Source organism: Dendrobates tinctorius, unplaced genomic scaffold, assembly GCF_039654945.1.
Source record: "Dendrobates tinctorius isolate UK_male_01 unplaced genomic scaffold, ASM3965494v1 ptg000246l, whole genome shotgun sequence".
Taxonomy (NCBI): Eukaryota; Metazoa; Chordata; class Amphibia; order Anura; family Dendrobatidae; genus Dendrobates; species Dendrobates tinctorius.
Window position 1 is genome coordinate 10,312,695 of NW_027361913.1, and position 19,317 is coordinate 10,332,011.

The window sequence follows — 19,317 nt, forward strand, 5'->3', positions numbered from 1 at the left end:
TTATGGCACAGAGCTATATTTAGTCATGAATGGAGCTTCGCTTGTTTATTTTCCTTGAATTCCTCTCTGACCCAGAGTCGTAGGACTGAAGTTTCCATTATGTGTACGGAGAATGAATAGGACCTCTCATCATTACTTCCCGGTTTACTAGAAATTACATGATGGAAGTTGAGAAATCCATAATGTACTCGATAGACAATAACTGTGTTTAGTTCTCTTGTGAGCGTTATCCTTCTATCCCATTACTTTGTGATGCTATATAGACACATGACTCAGACATTGGATTAAAGCATACAGTTGTGCTCAAAAGTTTACATACCCAGGCAGAATTTTTGCTTTCTTGGCCTTTTTTCAGAGAATATGAATGATAACACCAACACCTTTTCTCCACTCATGGTTAGTGGTTGGGTAAAGCCATTTATTGTCAAACTACTGTGGTTTCTCTTTTTAGATCATAATGACAACCCAAAACATCCAAATGACCCGGATCAAAAGTTCACATACCCTGGTGATTTTGCACAGGGATAACATGCACAGAAGTTGACACAAATGGGTTTGAATGGCTACTAATGGAGTCGTTCCAGTGAGGTCAGTGCTGCTTTTTCTAGCAGGTCATGTGACATTGTCACATGACCACTGCAGCCAATCAGCGGCTAACTGATTAACTGCAGCTCATCAATATTCCATCCGAGTGAAGGTCCACTCAGACTAAATGGTAAAGGCTGTAACTGATCATGGAATACTCAATGGCTGAAGCGAACACTTTACAGCAGTGTCACATCAACTGTCGGCAATTGTTGCCTCAACATATATTTATAGTGTGTTTATTTTCTATGGGATTAAGCAGGGCTGCCTAGTGTTGTTTTTTTTTTTTTGAGCATCTAGTGTGATAAATCAATACTTATGAGTAGACATGGCCAAATATCTTTGGCTCCCTCCTTATTAGGCAAGCTATAGCGCTTATCGAACGAGCCCAACAAACAGGCTCTCCATGCATGTGTTGTGACACAACCGTGACACATGCAGCTGCGGCGCTGAACAGCTGATAAGCAGGAGTGATCCATGTATCCGGGTTCCCGCGGCAGCTTGTTCGGTAAGCTCTATAGCTTGCCAAATAAGGAGGGAGCCGAAGATATTCGCTCATGTCTACTTATGATAGGTCATCAATATCAGATTTGTGGGTGGAGAAAATATTGTTTATTACTTCATGTAATTCCAAACAGATTTGATGATGAAATCAAGGCTTTGCGGGGGGCGTTATCATAACTTCCGGACCTCCTTGTTTTTCTTTATGCTCGTGTTGGTTTATAATGATATTGGTAGTATGTTTCGGCTCATTTTCCTTATGCAGAGTCAATTGGATGTCTCCCTGATGGTACTACATGAAAGATAAGTATCTGCCTGTATTTCTGATCAGACTTCTCTGAACTGTAGATGGGTGTAGCTGGGTCCCTCTGGTTGCTGCCCATTCTGACTTGATGGCACTGCTGAACATCTTCCAATTTAGAAGAAAGTTAACATGATGTGTCTTTCATCTGCTGCACTTTGGGCAACCACTGTGTCTACAGTCCTCAATGTTGCCCATTTCTTGTAATGCTCAGTGCTGAGAAATACAGACGAATACTTATCCACCATGCAGTACTCATAACTTGGGGTTAAGTGGATTATTTATATTAAGGTTTTCTGGATGTGAGTTGGCCTGTCCACAGCAAGTGCCAAAGTGTTAAGCACTCTCTACAGGAGGACTGACACCTTCTTATGTGCACTTCAGAGCCTCTCCTAAAGAGATCTTATACATTCTTGGGTATCTTCAGTATTTAATTTCACATAGCAGAAAATCCTAAGAGGAGAGGTCATGAAAATTATGCATGCCTTGGCTCTCTGTTCAGGTTTATCAGCAAAATTAAAAATAAAACTTGTCTGGGCTTTATTGCAGCCCCTTACATGTCAATCTGAAATATTGGGTAGTGGCAAGGACTGATGGTGGTTTCACATTTCCTTTGATATTACGTTATGCTTAAGGACGTATTTTCGTCGAGATTTGCTGCTGGTTATACGCAAAGGACAACACACTGTCCAATGTATAACCTTGTGCTAACATACTCAAGCAATTTTTCCACCCCCAACCAAAGGCAAAAATCTGAATACATTATTATAGTCCATTTTACAGACCAGAATAATGTATGAAATAGCAGGCAGCTCCTGGACCCATCTGTGATGAGGGCAAAGATGTGTATAAATGATACAATAGTGGCGAATGATGATCACCAATAGTAGCCAGATGACTGATAGTAGTCGCCTAGTAGTAGGTTTATGGGCTTAATATATGGGACACAGCATTAAGCTACGTTCACATGACCCTATTTTTGGTCCAAGTGCTGTCCGTGAAAATAATGACGGACCAACGTTATTCAACTTTTTTTCACACTGACAGCATACGGATCAAATACCGTATACCGTCTTTTGAACTTGACGTAACGATATGATATGGTTTATGTGCCAGCCTAAGCGCGATTCTGGACCCGTATAGCTGCATTAAGTGTAGTGCGTGAATTAGCTGGTAAAAATCCATCATTACTCATTTGTCTTTGGGTGATCAGGTCTTTGATCATGCAGAAAGCCATGTTTGCAGCGTTTCCATGAGTTATTTCTCGCGCCCAAAGCCATAGCCATCAGATTTCCAGGATGTTCTGAGTTGCTGTATACACAGTTATTTCACTGTTCGTTGCATGGCGGCCGCTGGCGAGGTGATCAGTACATAAAGCGCTTCAGTTCCTATTCAGTGGAGAGGTAAAGCACCATATGATTATCTGCCATTATCTTTTGGGCACTTTTGCTTTCAGAGTTGAAAGGGAGCTGTCTAGTGTGGGACTGAGGTATTTCCTGGGGGCCATGCTTTGTTTGAAGATTGTTAAAAAGGTAATTGTTCTGAAGCGTTATTTTGGCAAACGTTTCAAAATGTGCCCCTAAAAACATGATATAAGTATTATATGTATTATCAGGGCTGTGGAGCCGGAGTCATGGAGTCAGTGTCCATTTTGATGGGAATCGGTATAGAATGGACCGACTTGGACTCCTAAAATATATAATAAATTGGGTACAGTATTACAATGCAGCATGTGCTGAGTATTTTTTCATAATAATTTGGGAACGTTATGAAATGTCCTATAAGGGTATGTTTGCATGCGCCGGATTACCGGCGCTTTGGACATTCAGGGTAAGTTTCCACGGGCCGGATTACATCAGGAATTGCTGCAGATTGAACGCTGTGTACAGCCGCAGCGTCCAGATGTTACAGTATAGTGGATGGGATTTTATGAAATCCCATCTCCACTATGCGTGCAGGGCCGCAACCGGTGGCCCTGTGTATCCGGACATGCGGTGTGTCTTACCAGACCGCAGCATGTCTATTTATCTTGCGGGTTACCAACTAGCACCAACATATCCTGTCCCCACTGACATATAAGTGTGAACATAGCCTTACCTAGGCGAACGGTTTTGGAGAATGGGAGAAACCTGGAGTATCAAGCTGAAAACCACTGCGAAAAGGGAGAAGATAGAGCCTCCACCAGTGCAGCAAGAAAACAGTGCTAACCACTGAGCCACTGTTCTGTTTAAGATAATGGCCACATGGCAACGAAAATAATTGTAGAAAATTTTGACGCATCTTCGATAATTTGCTACTAGTGTACAAGTTGCAAGTGACCATTATCAAAGTGTGACCATGGTAACTATAATATATATTTCTTAAGTTTGATTTTGAGTCTTTATGTTGCTCTAACCAACGTATAGTAGTTTGTCAGAACATGATTACGTGTAACCAGCATTCACGAGCTGTGCTGGGATTGAAATAAGCAGTTTTAAAATGTGCAATTTGTAGTCCTAGAATGGCATTATGTAATTGGAAAGGTACCACTGGGTCATGAGCTTCCCATTGAGAGAATGCTGTGTAGATGGAGCCTGCAAATCCCATTATTCAAGTGGCTTTACGCAGAGTGACCTGCCGGCTTTCCCTACACTGGCCTGTGCTGCTTCTGTTGAGGTTGGTTACGGATCTACCGGATGTGGAGCGTTATCTATCTGTAACAGTAAATACAGCAAGTTATTGAATAATTGCTTTTCTTTCATACTATGCGACATTGTCCAACGTGAAAAAATGTGTGAAATGATATGTATAGGGCAATCTTATGAATGAGCATGAAATGAAAGAAAAAACGCGGACGGCACTGCTGTTACTGTGTATCCTCAGATGGTGTGCGGCATTCGGGGCACTGATCACTGGCAGCTTCGGGTGCTAGACCTGAGAATCCACAAAACTCTGTACAAGTAGAGAAGAGGTCGCACTCAACGAACTGGTGAATTAATGGCTTGATTTATTGTTACATGTTACACATGTCAGGCCGGGGGAGTGACATCAGGAGTGCAGAGGGAGCTGACAACCATCGTTTCCCGCTATCCAAGCGCTTCGACGGGTCATCATGCCTGACATGTGTAACATGTAACAATAAATCAAGCCATTAATCCACCAGTTCGTTGAGTGCGACCTCTTCTCTACTTGGACATAGAATCTTATGACTGAGACTCTGTTTATGTTGCATCTGAGAAAAGCCCTTTCTAGGTCATTTCTGCTCCCCTGTCACTGAATTAAAATAGTTGTATGCACCCAAAAATGCTACCAGTAAAAATACAGCTTATCTTGCATAATGGATGCAATAAAAAATTAAACTGAAAAAAGGGGCAGAAAGGCATGGGTTCTTTTCACCATTTCACCCCATTTTTCAGTATTTTATATGGTAAAGTGGCTGATATGATTTGAAAGTTCAAGTCAAGTTCTAGATGAAGAGGAGGTAGTAACAAAAGCACAAAAAATAAAAATTGTCCGTGGCAAGATGAGGTTAATGTAGGTGTTGAGTGACTAGATCACTGTTCATCATAGCAGTCATAGATGACATTTTTATGAATTTTCTGAACTCTATGAATTTAAGCATCTTGCAATTTGCTTTGCTGGTGCCACCATTTTTCACATTGCAAAAGATTACATAAGCCAGAGGCTGATAAAATCTGTACTTGGCGGGTATTCCCATCACATGATATAACACAGCCAATCTGTTGTCAACTCATTTTCTGGTCTGCCTCTGGTTTGGGAACTGTTTGTGCTGACAGAGGAGTTGTGAGTTCTCTTTCCGGGTACCCTCTGGTGGTGGCAGGAGGTAATGAAGCTGATCTAATTAACAGAGACCTGCCACCAGATAATTAGGACAACGATTGAACATCTGGAGTCTCAGACTGGATTTAAGACAGCTGACTCCCTATTCCCATTCTGGTGATTTTTTCCTGCCTCCTGAGGTCTTGGTTTCCAGCTCAGTTCCTGTCTTCTCAAGCTAAGTTTTCTCTGCTAATGTTCACATTTGATTTGGTTTTGTCTATCCAGTTTTGTGTGGTCAGCCAGCCCTGGCTGGAGCTGTGCTGAATTTCCACTTTTATGTTACTGTATGTGCCAGTTTGCTTTTTGTCCCTTATTAGATTGGCCTCTTTTTGCTCTGTTCTCAGAATATGCCAGAGTGCTGATATAGTGGGTGAAGTCTAGTGACTTCAGGGTTTTTTTGCTATCAGAAGTGTTGGACATTTTTTGCAGGGTTTTTTGGCGTGATTGCAGACAGTATCTTTCCTTTCCTGTCCTTTCTAGTTAATGTGGGCCCCATCGTTTGCTCAGCCTATTTTCCTACCTGTGTTTGTACTTTCATCTTGTTTCACCGTCAATACATGTGTGGGGGCTGTCTACTCCTTTGGGGTCTGCTCTGGGGCAGTTTAGATTTCCCCTTTTCTTGCTTTAGGCTTATTTAGTCCTCCGGCTGTGACGAGGCGTCTAGAATCATCGTAGGTACGCTCCACGGCTGCTGTTAGTTGTGTGGTTAGGATCAGGGGTCTGCAATCCGCGTAGTTACCAACCTCTCTTGTTTTTTGTGACTTAGCTTGGTTTTGTTTTCCTTCTCGGTGACCCAATCATAACACAATCAGTATGGAATATCTTAAGCTATATATAGACAGAAGCAGGAAATGAAGCTGCCATTTTTGGATGAATCCGGATAGTGCAAGGACGTCACTTCTTGGCCACAGAGCTAGGGAGAGAAATCATTTAAATGATTAAGAAGCTGAACAGAATGTATGGAGTTAAAGGGGATCTGTCACCCCATTCAGCTGCCGGCACCGCCATCAGGGCTTATCTACAGCATTCTGTAATGGTGGAGAAAGGTTGAACTTGATGGACCTATGTCTTTTTTTTTTTTTTTTTAATCCTTTGTATCTATGACTATAATAAAAACTTGAGCATGGCTCAAAAGATTCTCATAGGGTTCATTTACACAGGCCTTCCACGTCTATTAAACCACCACCAATCCACTGCATGCAAGCCAGTTGGCGCTCATTTAATAACCTACTGTCCACTCTCCCATACACACGGAATAATCAATAATGTGATCCTCCTGAGAAAATAGGCAGTCATTGTTGTCGGCAGTACATTATCCTATTTATGCTGAGAACGATCATTTTTAGAATGATCTGTCATCAGGTCAGAAGTTTTTATTCCTGCTGCTCCCCTGAGTATTCCACATTTTTTTTTTTAATGTCCGATGTACAGTACCAGAGGTATATATTTTTTATTTAGTTTTAATTTTTTATAGTGTTTATGAAAGGGACGTGGCACAAAGTATCCTCTGTGGAGTTGCTTTAGGCTGCTCTATATTACAGTGTGAGCAACAGTAGATTGGTAAAGACGAAAAAAATCCATTTATTGGGGCACGAAATAAAAAGGAACAATATGTTAGATTAAAAAAAAAATGTTCTGGGGCTCAGAGGGGATAAAACAAAAGCAGTACTGGACACTTGTGACCTGGTAGTCCTCTTTTTAAAAGCTTTATATATAATTTCAGCCAGGGATCGATCGTTTTGCTCAGGCCTGTGGCGTTGGTGAAGACAAACCTCCAACTCAATTTCCCAGACTTTCCCGACTCCACAGCCCTGAATATGAAACTGAAGTTGCGCACTTGCCTCTGGTTTCCTGGGTTCCCAAGGAAAGGGCCATAGTGTGATCAACCTGCGGAGGGAAGATCCCTCTGACAAAAAGCCATAGTTTAAAATGGACAACCCCTGACTGGAATTTCTGCAGGCTTCTACATATCTTGTCTTTCTGGCAGGCCAGGTGTTTTCTACTTCTCTCCCCTCATGAATCACAGCTCTGTGGGTGGGTGGAGGTGTGGACGGCTGGCAGAGCTGATGTACTGGTAAAGTTCGGAGTGATGCAAGCCTTGTTCTTGCTGAAGTGAAACTCCGAGCTTGAACTGAAGCCAAGATCAGGGTGGCTGTCACTGACGTACAGAACCTGGATCAGTAATTTCCAGTTTGTATCTCCATGGCAATAGTTATTGAGATTTGTAATAACTTTAGATTTGCTTTTACTATACTTCCACCTTGTACATCCTTCCTGTAATATACTAACATTACATGGTTCCGGTTGCGTGGGGTCTATTACCATGCACATATTGAGGAAACGGGACTTTTGAGAGTTGGAAATGGCTGCAATTGTAGTTTCTCTGTTGGTAGATATTTTTGCTAGTTTCACAGTGTTTTTCATGTTGTTTTTGCCAGTGATACAATGATGTTGAGCGGAGGTCGAGGTTGCTCTCCCCCGCTCCGTTCGAGATGCTTCTGCATTTCCCAGCCGTTCTTGGGATTTCAGCGCACTGATCTTGAGATTGCCAGGTGTCCCTGCGATCAAATCCTCTGTGATCAGCAATATATCTTAAAGCGAACCTGTCACATGAAAAAACGCTGTTAATCTGCTGGATAATAGCGTGATAAACCTGCCCGGCACCTGCACATAGACCCCCCTGCTTTAGCATTCCTTTTGTTTTCCAGGTAAGTCTTTAATGGCTAAAGGTGAATTTCGACTACCGTATATTCAAGTTCATCGGCAGTCAGTCACTTAATGGCAGGTTTAGACAAGGCAGCCAGAATTGTAGCATCATTAGGTGTGCATTAAAGGGAACCTGTCTTCTGTATTAACCCTTAGATGGTAGTAATTAGGAGCTCTTTATCACATTTGTAATACTCTCTTTAATAGCCCTAAATACTAAGTGGAAGTGCTTTCGAAACAAATATACTGCTTTCTTCCTCCATCCCTTTCCTCATGGAATGGAATCCCCAGTGGATGTTCACATTCACAATTTTTAGTTGATCTAAATGGGCCTTTTACTTGGCCATACACATTAGATAGCTGGGGTACAAATTGACAGGGGTCGAGCATTCCTCTTCTCTACCTACAAGAGTTGCGGCTTATTTTGCTGCCAAACACGAGTCAGCTGTTCAAATTCCAATGACTGGTTCCTTCTCTCCCCCGTTACGGGACAGTCAGATGCCACTATTCACATTAGGACAAGTGCAAACAGTCATATTAGCAATTCAACAAAACATCAGATCGCACCCAGATCAGAGTTAGCCTGTGAGGTGTGCATATGTCCGATGTTTTGCCCTCGGACACAATTTGTCCTAGGAAAAAATTGCTGCATGTCTGAATTTGATCCGATATTTAGATCGTACTCGGCCATGCAAGTCATCTGCACCTGCCCTTAGATAGAAAATCGGCAGGTTCTGCTGACTTTTGTTTATTATGTATGGGGGCTTTTTCTTTGCTCTCCCCTTAGAGAACATATGAACGCTACTCCTTGTCGAGCGTTCACCTACAGTATATACACAAGTGAGATGGCTGTTAGTCGAACAAGCTTTCAGTCAACCACGTAAGTGTAATGTGCAGCTTAAATGGTATCTGTAACCATGTTTTTGCTATATAATCTGAGAGCAGCATAGTGTAGGGACAGTAGCCTTGACTTCAGCAATGTGTCACTTTCTGGGCTGCTGCTTGTCCTTTTGATAAAATTGTTTTCTCTGCTGCAGATCTACCAGTTCTCAGAATGCTGAGCTCTGTATAACCCGCCCCCACACACCACTGATTGGCAGATTTCTAGTAACTCTGTAAGAAATCTACCAATCAGTGTTGTGGGTGTGGTTACACAGAGCAGTTGATTACGAGGCACAAAACTCCTAGTCCTGGAGTGACAATCTCCTGATTAAACACACTGGAATCAGGCTCTCTGACTTTACAACCTGCTGTTCTCATATTATACTACAAAAATACAAAAATGTGATAAAATATTTACTTTGAGACTGGGGCAAGACTGTGCATGTCATACGGCCAAAAATTATGGTACTGCCACATTGCAAGTATATGGAGCCACATTTCAACCCTCAATGTACTATGACAAATGATAAAAATTCTTATTTGTCTTTTGATTCGTATTTTTTTTAATTTTTACATATTGCAAGCTGCAATTTCCCTGAAAAATGGGATTTAGATTGAGCCTTGGACAGAGTGTTAGGCACGCACCATAAATGCAGTATAAAACAAGTCTTGGGATACATACCCATACCATGAACTTGGAATTCAGCACTAATAAAAGGGACCAAAATACCCTGGAGCAAGGATAAATTGAAGCTTTGCCCATGACATAAGCTGTAAACCTGACATCCCACCGAAGTCGATTCTTCAGGATCCATTAGAAAATCTATCAGATCTGTTCTGTATAAAGAGACAAAGCAGCGAGTTCATATTTGTGGTTGTTGTACACACAAGATTATTATGTTTCTGACCAGAAAATTAATTTCCAAGGCAGAATCTGGTTATGGCTTTAATTATATGCCACTTTCTCACTTGTCATGCAGACGTCCTCTAACAGAGTGAAAGCCACTGTGCTGCTCCATTGTGTCTGCCGAGTGTATACGACTCTTCCCTGGGAATACGCGGAAAAGGGGAGGAAGAAAAGCTGGAGGACTCTCCTAACCCGGACTCAGGTGGTGGATGGTGTGAATGGGTAATGAGTCTATTCTGCATGCAGCTAATTCTGTTACCCATATGACTACCCATTAACACTATACCCTAGGGGCTGTAATCCTACATCTTCTCTGTATTTAGGACTGTTGTGGATGTACATTGTGTCCTGTATTGTGCTTTAGCCCATGCACTTGAGTACATGGCTTACGGTAATTTACCTTTTTTTTTGTGCCTTTGAGACAACAGTTGTAACTGATTAAACATTAAACCTCTCACGGGGTCAGGAATGTAGCCGCATTAATTCTGTAGCCTCGGGCTGTAGACTCCATTTACAATAGATCTTGGTGTCCTGTGTGCTTGCGGCAAGTGCTAAAGAGGAAGCGCAGACCAGGAGCTCGCTGAGTGATCACCTAGAAGCTACATGTATATACTTGTATTAAATACTGCGGTTTAATATTTTCCAGAGGAAATGAAGGAAACCTACCGTATTTTCAGCTTTGTGTCATATAGCAGGTTTTTTGTTCTTTAATCAGATTTTATCTTATTCTCAAGTGTCATGAAAATACCCAGGATGGCTTCATAGTGTTGCATCCTATCGCTGACTGTTCAGGGACTCCAGGGACAAGGGGTGTGTAGGGACAGTGACAGCTGGATATCCACCTCGGCAAATGAGTTCTGCCATAACACATATAAACTTGTATAATATATGTCTGATGTCAATTCTTTAAAGTTTTTAAAATCTCTACTTGTTGATGAAAGGGAGCAGACAGACGCATTTCTCGTGGGAGGATTGCATCGCAATCCTTGGACTGACTGTGTGCTCTCCTGCCCTGAGCGTGACAGCTGCATAGAAATACATCACGCAGTCCATGCACTGCGATGTCATCCTCACATGAGAGCTATAGCCATCTGTCTGTGCCCTAATGGCCACACCGGTGCCAGGATCATTAAAGTGGTATTCCGCCTTTAGCTCGACTACAGACTTGTAGCCTACGTGTCTGTAGACTTGTGAATCCTCACATCATGTGCTCTCCGTTTAATGAGGATACTTCTGTGCCTATGCCAGGAACGGCCGAGGCATGACGGCAAGTATGTGATTTGCATTCATGCAGTCACATGCCGACTAGATGGGCGCCACCTCGCTCAATACACTTGCATTAAGCTAGAGCCACGCCCATCTAGGTGGGACAGAGTCTAGTTGGCATGTGGCCAACAGTATGCAAATCGCTTACTTGCAGTCACATGACCACCCTCTCTGGCATCGGAGAATCTTCACAGCATGCAGTGCTCGCAATGTGAGGATTCCCAACTCTACAGTCACATAGAACTTAGAGAATTTTGCAGAGCACTCTGCTAGGTAAAAGCACTTGGGCTCGGCCCACACGACATCTGTGCCCATTGTCTGACGTATACACTCAGGAGGTATGATCCCGATGGGCATCTGTCCACCACAGGGACTCATTGTAAATCAACTTATGCTGCTTGTTATAGGTTTCTTTACAGTAGCCCTCTGTATAGGAAAGTGCCGTCTATACATTTAAACATCATTCAAGTCTTCCTTATCAGCCAAAAGATTAGACTTTGAGCCCCCATCTAGTGAATGGGGGGCCTACCGCCATGTTACAGTATGTGTCGAGTAAAGCAACCAGACACTCTGCAGCTGCAAAATGGTAGAGCTTTTTCATTGATGACTTTTCGCAATGCAAGTTCCCATTAAGTGGTTTCAATTGAACATTGTGAAACCTGTGTTCAATCACTTTGTACAAGTGCTTAACGTCCTAGATGGTTCACATGGTGTATGAAGACTGAATTCTCCCATTCATATTTTAGACACCATTCTTGGCCCCAACTAACGGCATCATGTGTCTTCTCGTGTCGCCGCTACGCAGTCCCAGGCTCCTAATTTTAATAACCTTTTGCTTTTAAACCTAAAGGTAACCATCAAATCAAATTTTAGAGCATATTTGCTAGATATGCCAAAAATTTGTTAGCGCAGTGTGTTAGGCTTCTGGGACTCGCATTCAGTTTGAGAACAAGGCTCTCTTCATTCATTTCTATGGAAGCGCCATAGAGAACCGAGTTCGCTTGCTTGGATGTCACTCCCACTCCTGCTTATGGTATGCACAGTGGTATAACGGGGGTACTAAAAATTCCAGTTTCTAACCATTCTAGTTCAAGAAACTTCTATAAGTACCGCTTGCTCCTTTAGGTTTCCGCTCCCTTTAGATTTTGTTAAGGGTTCATGCAGGGTTCATTAAGGGGTTAACAGGGTGGGAGGGATCTTGAAATCTTCTTGAGGTAAACTGAGGTAACTGTCTCACACAGCTGATTATATAACAAGTTCTTCCTGCTCATACTCTGTCAGCCAATCAAAGCATGTTCAAAAAAAGAGCGGGAAGCCAAATCTGCCTGACAACAGGGAACCTGCTCATGAAATATCACAGCTTACTGAAACACTAACTCTTTGTAAACCAGAGCTTAACAAACCAACTGAACACCATCAAATTAATATGGGAGCCGCGTTATCATACGACCCCCCCTTGTATTCACTAAGGGGAGGGCGTTCATTAGGCTGTGTGCACACGTTGCATTTTTGATGAGCAGATTTGTCAGAAAAGCTGTACGGATTCCTCATACCAGCGAAGTGAATGAGAGTCCTGAAGTGTCACACGCTGCTTATTTGTGACTTGCTGATTTGGTGCAGATTCTAATCTGCAGCACGTCAATACTTTCAACATTTTTGCAGCGTTTTTTTCACCCATTGACTACAATGAAGTCAGTCACAAATGTTATAAAAGCACAGGTATAAAAATGATTGCAGATTTGCTAAGTTTTTGTAATGTTTTTGCTCCAAAGAATGCTCCACCATTTTGTGTGAGCATGTGTGTGTTAGGCCGGGATCACACATGCGAGAAACTCAGACGAGTCTCGCATGTTAATACCCGGCACTCGGATCGGACCGTGCGGCCGCATAGCAATTCATAGTCGCACGCTCCGCTCCCGAGTGCTGGGTATTAACATTCGAGACTCCTCCGAGTTTCTCACATGTGTGATCCCGGCCTTATAACCTCCTCTTCCGAGTCACGCTTTGCTGTGTGAGACCTGGCGCCTCTGATGAGTGTTGGTGTCACTGACGTCACCGCTCTTCAGAGTCGCCGGGTCCCGAAAGTGGCCGTTTGCAAAAAGCTTATGGAGCAAAAGAGCGAGGCTCCAAAGCTTTGTACATCAGAGTTGGTGGACTACATCGGACCTGCGTGGGAAATTTTAAAAAAAAAATAAATAAATAAATAAAAAAGAAAAACAGTGGTGAATGAGGGAAAGTGTCTTGGTTTTGGTTTTATTTCCGTGTTTTGTGTGTATGATGATTTCAGGTTTCCGTTCACTGGATTATGGTGGACCCGTGTAGGATTTTTTTTATTACTGATTTATTAATGGGGGCGGTCTGATGAACGCCTCTCCATTGCTAACACTAGGACTGGAAGCTGGCTGTGTTTTTAAACACTACACAGCTGACATCAATTTATCAAAAAGGTCTCCAAACACTATCAGGCAATGGCACTTCACATCAATATGTAATCCATTAACCCCAGTATAAATAAACAAGGGGGAATGAAGAGATCCATTAGCATAAAATTAACTTTTATTAATGATTAAAGAAACAAAATACATTTGGGGTGAGGATACGTGCGGATACGCTACTCCAGACTCTCCAAGGTGAATCCGTTTCCTTTACTTTGCCAACATCTTTTCTATGGTCTTCGGCCATTTGTTTCCCTCCTTACTATTTGCTATTACCTTATACGCTATACTTAGACCTGTTACTATGATCTAATGATATGCATTGTGAATTTCGTATTTACTAACTACTTATATCCTCCCTTTCAAGGGAAAATCTTTAGAACAGTGGTCCCCAACCTTTCTGACCTTGAGAGCCACATCAGCACTGAGTGAGGGTTACGAGCCACATCCAGCTCCCACCCTCTTCAAAGTATTGTCATCTCAAGCCCCCATTACAGGTATAATGATAACCAAAGCTTTTCCACAAAAATCACTCCAAAGCAGTACATTGAGATCCAGGGGTTCCCACAATACCCCCATTCAGTATTCTCCCATCAAGGACTCCCAACACTGTCACAACCAGCTTTGAGCACCTCCTCTAACATGTAGTGTCATCCTCTAGCGTACCATACATAAAACATCTCTAAACCCCTAAGACCGGTAAACTGCATCCAGATCTGCTCTTCTGTGCAGGGCTACTCTCAAAATGGTGAATTTTGTGATGTTCTCTTCATACCTGTTTGTTAGACCTGGAACTAATGCACCATGCTGGCAGACAGCCGAGAGCCACAATTTATGGGACCGCGAGCCACATGTGGCTCCCGAGCTAAAGGTTGGGGACCCCTGCTTCAGAGCATGATAGGAATACATTGATTCAGGACATTCAAATTTGCTAAGCACTAGGCACTTTATTCAATTATTTGTACTGATAAGTACATTTCTCTATTGGGTGACCTCATTTGTTTTGAAAACGGTATAGTCCCTATCTCGGTTACTTATATTTTCATAATTCTAGATTGTCATCTATTGGAAGTCTGGGCTGTCTCCTTGGTGAGGCACTCTGCTTTTTTATTCATGTATTTTGTTTTTTATTCATTAATAAAAGTGAATTTTTATGCTAATGGATCTCATCATGCTTCCTTTTTTATTTATACTGGGGTTTGTGGATTACAACTGACATCACACCAAGCCCCATTACCCAGATTGCCAACGCACCTGGGCAATCGGGAAGAGCGAAGGTGAAGCACCAGAATTGGAGCATGTGATGCTGCACATGTGGCGCTGCTGCGGGCTTGTATTTTTAGGCTGGGAAGAGGCCAATAATCGGGGACCTTCCCAGCCTGATATCGGCTCTCAGGTGTCTACTTTACATTTGCTGGTTATAAAAATGTTTTTCTTTATTTAATCGGTTAATACATGTACAATTAGCTAAACCCACAAGGCACTAGTGTGTTTTGGGGTTGTGGGATTATATATTTGCCTGATATCTGGCTGTCCCATAGCTATCTATCGATCTCTCTTTTATATAAGCTTTTTTTTTTTCCCTCTGTCAACTAGCGTTATAAGTTACTAATAGCCATCTTCGCTGAACAAAAACTTGCGTTTTGTCTGCTGCGGTTTTCATGCCAAGAAATACCAAGGGCATGTAGAAATGGTACAGAACTTTCTCCTTCCAAATACTCGACGTGTGCACATATATAGCATACGTTGCTGTCTACATGTTCGTGTTTGGCAGATCCTGTATCCACCAAAGGAAAAAAAAAACAAAAACCTTCATCCGAGTTACAGATAAAAATCACCCATGCGAGTGTATAGGGTTGTGAAAGTCCCAGACTGCGCACTGATGCCATCATTGTATTGGGTAGAAGAATCTGATGAATCACTGACGGTAAACACGGATGCACTCACCACTGCTGAATATCTGATCCAAAACTGATGACAATCAGTCCATTTTTTTCACATATGAAACTTCTGAAGTCCATCTAGTGATGCCCATATTTTTCTTTATTTGTGGTTCAAGGTTCAAATTTTGGGTTCCTTTTTCATTTGTGTTGCATTGTCATTGTGCCTATGCCATTTTAGTGTGGTTTGTATGGATTCCAGATATCTACATTCATGATGATTACCTTTTCTAAATTAGCCAAATAATTTCTGTGGATGTGGTTAATCCGAGGACTCATCAGTCTAGACATTAATCAACAATGATGGCCTTTAATGTATCCAGGAGTTTATAAGCTAATTTATCCCGGGATGTAAATCATCCATTTTTGATATTCATACAGCTTCCATGTGAAGGATCCCCCCCCATGTAGTAACTGCACTGGATAGGGAACACTTTTTTACATTTTCTACTATGCGATAGTTTCTTTATGGTACGATAAATAGATTATGAAGCTGATCTGCTTCATAGTCCATATTAAAGAGTATTTGAAGCAGTTTTTGATGTGGACTTTAATACAAGTCAGCTTTAAAACTCAGTGTGAACCTACATTAACAAAATATTTTTTTGTAAAAAAATGGAAAGGTTTAGTAGCTTTATTGCAATTGCGCAAATGGGTTGTTGGTTACTGCTGAGCCCTCCTTGGTCACCAGGTACTTTAATGTCAATCGTCAGGAATAACCTACTTACCATGACATAATAGTATGTTGTTAAAGACCCTAGCTCTAAAGTGCCGGTATAAATTCGATGGTGGTCTGTACAGCCGTTCTCTTTTCACCTATGTCACAAGCATGCTCGCCCGGGTTCAGCCACCCTTTAGTCTTATTACTGAGCTTTGCCATATACATTAGATCACACAAATTGACAAGGCAATTTGGTAGTAAATGACTATAATGGAGCCGAGCTTTGATCTCACAGATTCCACCTTTTGTATATTACAATGGCTCACACCCAAACAAATTACATGATGATATTTTCTCCTGAATGCCTGCAAGTGAGCAGTGTACTCTCGGAGAATGTCCGCCTCCGGTATACAGTATACACGCAAGAAAACCATGCCAGGAGCATGATAGACTGGTTTACGCTGCAACTTTTTGCAGCACTACTGATTTCATTTTTATCCATTTAGCTAAAGCTGCAGTCCAAAAGAATACATTGAGTGGTCTGCAAGTAGGTGGACTGCATAAGTAGCGCTATAAAAAGTAGCCCTGTAGCCCATATCTTAATCCGTCATTTTAAGTTCCCCCCCCAGTTATTGTTATAGGAGACGTACGTTATGGCTGTTGTAAGAGAATTGTAGTAATAGTGTTTGCTCAAAGGAATCTACTAACATGAAATCCACAATGGCAGTATAATAAAGCAGGAGGAAATATCTAATCTAGTTTATAGAGCAGCAGTTTATAAAAACACGTTCACTACCTAATGGGTAACAGATCTTATTTTTTTTTTAAATGCTTTTTGATAGGCATTCAAAAATATTACGGCAGAGGATATGGGCAGGCTTTTATGTAGCAACTTTAATCTGTCAGACGAGGAAAGGCTATGTGCAAAATATACATGATCTCATGCAGAGTGGCCTTTCAGCCCATGTTGATACAGTACTCGTTTCACTGTGGATGTTGACACTTTCTTACCAGCTTCCAACCATCATCTTTCACAAGATCTTTTGTTTTTGTCCTTGGGTTGATATGCACATGTCAGACCAAAGTACGTTCATTTCTGGGACTCAGAACCCGTCTTCTTCCTGAGCGGTATGATGGCTGGACATTCCCATCTTGTTTGTACTTGCGTATAATTGTTTGTACAGATGAACAACGCACCTTCAGGTATTTTAAAATGTTACCCAAGGATGAGCCAGACTTGTGCAACTCCACAATTCTCTTCCTGATATCTTTGCTGATTTCTTTAGACTTTCCCATTATGCTACACAAAGAAGCAGTGTGTTTCAGGTGTGCATTAAAATACATCCACAGGTGTTTCTTTAACACACATGTTGCCAAAAAAACAGAAGCTTCCAAACACATGACCTCATCATATGGGCACTTTTTATGTAGCAACTTTAGTCTGTAAGAGAAGTGCATGACCTTTATGACGAGGAAAGGCTATTTGCAAAAAATATAGATGGGACTTACAAACATGTTGTATGATAGTCAGTGGCGCGTAGTCTGGTGTCAGTGCCCAGGGCAAAGCAGGTTTAACCCAGTAATAAAACTCCCTTTAACCAGATAATGACTCCAAAATAAATGACCCCCCATAAGTACTAATGCCAGGACATTAACATTTTGTATGATCAAAATTGGTAATTACGGCACTCCTGTGGATGATGCCCAAGTAGCATCCTATCCCATGTAAATATTGTAGAATACTTGGCACTCAGGTAAATGTTGTAAGCATTCTGCCTGTAACTCTGTGCACACTGCAATCTGTCTGACTGATGAAGGTTATTGTAGAACCGAAACGTCTTAATTTTGTGTTCAGGCAATCCAAAAATAATCTGCTTACAACATTTACCTGAGTGCCAAGTTTTCTACAAGATTAACGTCTTGTAGGCCGTGAGTCTACAGCAGCCCGTGGTCTACGGGTTGGAGAGTGGTGGTGCATCGAGCCTTCCATAGGATCCAGCTGTATTGGAATCAAAGTGACTCTCACTCAGAGACGCTATTACCGAAGTGATACCATTTCGACTTGCTTTCTTTGTGCTCTTAAGAACTGTGCACTCCTACCTCCTCTACCTCGAGAAGATGACAGTTATTGAAGGTTTTTATGTGGGTGAAAACCTACTCTAAGAGAAAATAGCACTTATATAAGATGAATAAAAAATGTGTAATTATCGCTGTGCTTTCTATGTAGTGGAGCCTCATTATTGCTTCTGTATTTTTCGGGTTATGTTTACATGGGGCACATATACTGCAGATATTCTGTCTGGGTTTGTATTTGGCGAATATGGGGCATATTGCATAGCAAAAAACAAAACAAACCCTGCAGCTGAAATTGACCTGTGGTGTAGATCTTTAGTCCACAGCATGTCAGTTTTATTCTGTGGATATGTACAGTGGCTACGGAAAGTATTCAGACCCCTTTAAATTTTTCTCTATTTGTTTAGTTGCAGCCATTTGGTAATTTCAAAAAAGTTCACTTTTTTCTCATTAATATACACTCTGCACCCCATCTTGACTGAAAAAAAAAACAGAAATGTAGAAATTTTTGTAAATTTATTAAAAGAATAACTGAAATATAACATGGTCATAAGTATTCAGACCCTTTACTCAGTATTGAGTATAAGCACCCTTTTGAGCTAGTACAGCCATGAGTCCTGGGAATGATGCAACAAGTTTTTCACACCTGGATTTGTGGATCCTCTGCCATTCTTCCTTGCAGATCCTCTCCAGTTCTGTCAGATTGGATGGTGAACATTGGTGGACAGTCATTTTTAGGTCTCGCCAGAGATGCTCAATTGGGTTTAGGTCAGGGCTCTGGCTGGGCCAGTCAAGAATGGTCACAGAGTTGTTCTGAAGCCACTCCTCTGTTACTTTAGCTGTGTGCTTAGGGTCATTGTCTTATTGGAAGGTGAACCTATGGCCAAGTCTGAGGTCCAGAGCACTCTGGAAGAGGTTTTCATTCAGGATATCTCTGTACTTGGTAGCATTCATGTTTCCTCCAATTGCAACCAGTCTTCCTTTCCCTGCAGCTGAAAAACACCCCTGTAGCATGATGCTGCCACCACCATGTTTCACTGTTGGGATTGTATTGGGCAGGTGATGAGCAGTGCCTGGTTTTCTTCACACATACCGCTTAGGTGATAATTCTGTCTTCATCTCATCAGAACAGAGAATCTTATTTCTCGTAGTCTGGGAGTCCTTCACTCTATGCATTCAATAGTATAACGTGGCACAGCTGTGTCGGTGCACCAAAGAAGGTTCCCACACCAGTATAGAAT

The 19,317-nt window shown here is 41.9% G+C and overlaps 1 protein-coding gene across 4 annotated transcripts in view; it reads left to right on the forward strand.

Moving 5' to 3' along the window:
- CTTNBP2NL (CTTNBP2 N-terminal like) overlaps nt 1-19,317 on the forward strand; it is a 98,240-nt gene that overhangs the window by 21,380 nt on the left and 57,543 nt on the right. The window contains exon 2 of one of the 4 annotated variants that reach the window (XM_073557292.1): nt 9,775-9,923. The exons of 2 other annotated variants lie outside the window; for them this stretch is intronic. The gene's annotated coding sequence lies outside the window, so the exon portion shown is untranslated. The remainder of the gene's footprint in view (nt 1-9,774; nt 9,924-19,317) is intronic. One more of the 4 variants, XM_073557291.1, reaches the window with a different exon arrangement.